This window comes from Lucilia cuprina, chromosome X (genome assembly GCF_022045245.1).
Source record: "Lucilia cuprina isolate Lc7/37 chromosome X, ASM2204524v1, whole genome shotgun sequence".
Classification (NCBI taxonomy): Eukaryota; Metazoa; Arthropoda; class Insecta; order Diptera; family Calliphoridae; genus Lucilia; species Lucilia cuprina.
Window position 1 is genome coordinate 3,902,560 of NC_060949.1, and position 4,043 is coordinate 3,906,602.

General features: G+C 34.5%; 1 long non-coding RNA gene across 3 annotated transcripts in view; it reads right to left on the reverse strand.

Annotated features, from left to right (window-relative positions):
* The window catches only part of LOC124421278, a 42,936-nt gene that overhangs the window by 23,221 nt on the left and 15,672 nt on the right, over positions 1-4,043 (reverse strand). The window lies entirely within an intron of this gene.

Here is a 4,043-nt window from a genome sequence, read left to right on the forward strand (position 1 = left end):
GCAGCCAAAGGTCCAGTAAGAAGAAGTCGTGGACAACTTCAGCAGTATAACTCAGTTGCGCCGTTTGAGAGGATTGCAATGGATGTAGCAGGCCCTTTCTCTGTTAGTGATGCCAAAAACCGTTACGTTCTAGTGGTTATGGATTATTTCAGCGAATGGCCAGAGGTGTATGCCATTCCCAACTAGGAAGCTAGAACAGTCGTAGCAGTGTTTGTGAACAACTGGATATGTCGTTATAGTTTACCATTGTAATTACACTCGGACCAGGGCAGAAATTTTGAATCCGTTGTGCTCAAAGAAATGTGCGATTTATATGGAATAAGAAAAACAAGAACAACTCCACTGCATCCTCAATCAGATGGCATGGTCGAAAGATTCAATCGCACACTGGAGGAATATTTGAGAAAAGTGGTTAGTGAAGGACTGGGATGAGCCCATACCAACATTTCTGCTGGCCTACCAAATAGCCGTTCTCGAACAGAACTCAAGCTGCCTGGTGATTTATAATTTGGTATAAAGCCGTCATCAAAAAGTAAGGATGATGAAAACTTTTCCCAAGGGCAAAATGACCTTTATGAATTCCATGAATTCGTTCGGACACGAATAAAAATTACAAGTGATAAAATGAAGGCCAGATACGATCGAGCAGTAAATTCTGAAGGATTTAGCGAAGGCCAGCTAGTACTACTATATAGCCCACAACGTAAAAAAGGTTTATCCCCCAAACTACAAACCCACTGGGAAGGACCGTATGTGGTTATTAAGAAATTAAATGAGGTGGTCTACCGAATACAGAAATATAAAAGCCCGAGAAGCAAAATGAAGGTTGTACACCTAGAACGACTAGCTGCCTATGGGAAATGTGAATCTGTGCTTTTTCGGGACGATCAGGCTTAAGCGGGGGACAGTGTTACGAAATTGTATTTGCATTTAAATTAAACAGTTTTTAACGGCTAGTTTCAAGATTCATTATGATTGTATCTAAACAACATTCTATTTCCGGAAACTTCTATATGTTAAAGTAACATTTGGTATGGCAACACTAAGTGAATGTGACCGTTAGAACAATGCTGGAAGTGTCCGGAAGATGTCACTAGAATATCATGGAAATGTCTGGAAGATGTTGACAAGGTATAATTAACGCCGGCAAGGGACCAAATCAGTCAGTCTTATATAAAACGTCGTAAAGTGAAGTTAATGAAGGCAAGTGTGATATGTGTGTACTATATAAGTTGAATTGTTATATAAAAGTGCTTGTGTACGAAACTGTGTAAATAAAGAGTTGTTGTAATTTAAAAACTAATTGGCGCTTTTATTTGCAATAAAAAGAATCCGGTTTATTTCAAAGGGAAATAAACAAACGTTTTAAAAGGTAAAACGTAACAATATCATTAAAATGGCGATTTTTGGCAATATTTGTATTTTTTCTCCTTTTTTCTAGAGATTAAACCAAAATTTGTTATTGGGATTTAATATACCTCTTGGAGTATCTAAAAATAATATTTTTGTTACAACAATCTGTATTTAAACGTTTCAAGATATATTATTGGGATCATTCTTCTCGCCTATTCCATATCCGCTCGCATCGCTATGACAAACTTGGTGCCGTACATAATAGATCCTTGAGTTTCTGGAATGCTTGTTCTTGTGCTTCACTCCATTAGAATGGTTGCGAATTCTTAGTCAACTCATGTAGGCTTGCAGCTACAAAATTTGGTATAAATCGTCTGTACTATGTACAGAGGCCGAGAAAACTGCGTAATTCGTGGAGATTTTTCGGGCAAGGCCAGTCCTTTACATCAATTATTTAATCCTCATCTGTTGATCAGCTGTTACACGATGCCTCAAATATTTGTCTTCCTTTTTATGTTCTCCACCATACTTGCGTTGTAGTGCCTCCATTATGTCATTGTAATTATTTCTGCTGCTCACTGGTACGCTTTCAAGAACTACTGAAGCATTTCCTTTTAAGGCCAAGATCTGCTCTATTGCTTTTTCTTCATTGTTCCACATGTTTGTGGTGACAACTGTATCAAACTGGAACTTGAACACATTGAAAGGTGTAGTGCCATCAAAACTTGGGGTCTTTATTCTACTAGAGGTTTCTGGAATAATTCGTACCGCTCCTTCTTGACAGTGCAGATTATTCAGCTTTGATTCTAAGTCGGACACCTTTTTATCAATATTTGTTTCTAATTCGGCTACCTTTTTGTCAATGATTGTTTCTAAATCGGCCACTTTTCTGTCAATGCCATCCACTCTGTTGTTAATAACCTGTTTCTTAAATTTCAGTTTTGAACTCAGCAAAGTTGGCTTTAAATGTTTCTTGAATTTCAGCTTTAAACTCGGCAAGAAGTTTCTCGTTGTTTGCTTTAGAAGTTTCTTGAACTTCAGTTTTAAACTCAGCAAAGCTGGCTTTAGATGTTTCTTAAACTTCGGCAAATTTTTCCATCATATTATAAATTATTTAAAATTCCGGGTAACACCGGGTAGAAAAAGCTAATATTCTATAATATTGAACCTAGGAATATGAAATTAAGTATGTAGATTCGGAATTAGGTGAGAACCCATAAAAAGGTACTTTTTCGTTTTTCAAAAGCTACTTTTTGAGTTTTCTATAATAATGAACATAAAACATGAAATTAAGTATGTAGAGCCCGGATTAGGCGAAAACACATAAAAGCGTACTTTTGGTGCTTTTTTGTTCTACTTTTGAATTTTATATTATATTGAACATAGAAACATGAAATTTAGCATGTAGAGCCTGGAATAGGTATAAAAAGGAACTTTTTTGTACTTTTTCGTTTTTATACCCTTCGCCTTCGTGAGAAGGGTATATATAAGTTTGTCATTCCGTTTGTAATTTCTATAATATAATTTTCCGACCCTATAAAGTATATATATTCTGGATCCTTATACATAGCGGAGTCTATTAAGCCATGTCCGTCTGTTGAAATCAGTTTTTAGAGGTCCCCAGATATCGGTGAGATCCGATTCTTCAATAATTCAGTTAGACATGCTTTCGAGAAGATCGCTATTTAAAATCAGAAAAATCGGTCTATAAATAACGGAGATATGAGCAACAATCCGAGACAACCTCTGAAAATTTCATCATTGGATAAATATGTACATGTGCGTGTGTAGATGTATTTGGTTTTATTCAGCTGTATGTTTGGATGCTGTTGGCGTCATTGAGTTGTGTATTTTGATTTGTGAATTCTGTTCGTATATTTGGATGTAGGTTGGTTTTATTGCGTTGTTTATTCTGTGTTTTTCGTTATGTATGTTTAGATGTCTGTTGGTTTAGATGCCTTGTGTATTTTGTTATTTATTTCGTTTAGCGTTGTTGTTGTTTATTTTGTTTTGCTTTTGGTGTAATATTAATGTAGTCGGGAAAAAATTTATAAAACTAATGTGTTTAATATACAATATGGTGAAGGGTATATAAGATTTGGCACAGCCGAATATAGCACTTTTACTTGTTCAAAAATTACTTCTTGAATTTTCTGTTATATTGAACCCAGAAATATGAAATTAAATATGTAGAGTCTAAATTAGGTAAGAACTCATAAAAGGGAACTTTTTGGTAATTTTTCGCTTTTCAAAAGGTACTTTTTAATTATTTTATAATATTGAACCAGGAACACGTAATTAAGTATGTAGATTGAACCTTGATTTATGAAATTAAGTTTGTAGAGTCGGAATTAGGTGATAACCGAAAAAGGTGAACTTTTTTGTACTCTTTATGCTCTTTATTGGTAACTTTTATATTTTCTATCCCATTGAATCAAATTAGGTATATAGAGTCTGAATTAGATACGTTTTGGTACGTTTTAATTTTTTCAAATGGCACTTTCCGAATTTTCTATAATATTGAATCTAGAAACATGAAATTAAGCATGTTGAGCCCGAAGGAAGTGATTTAAAATAGTACTAGATAAAACCAAAATTTAATATTGCGATTTAATAGACTCATTGAGGTATCTAAAAATAATAATTTTTGTTATAAGGATCTGTACTTGAACGTTCCAAGATATATTTTT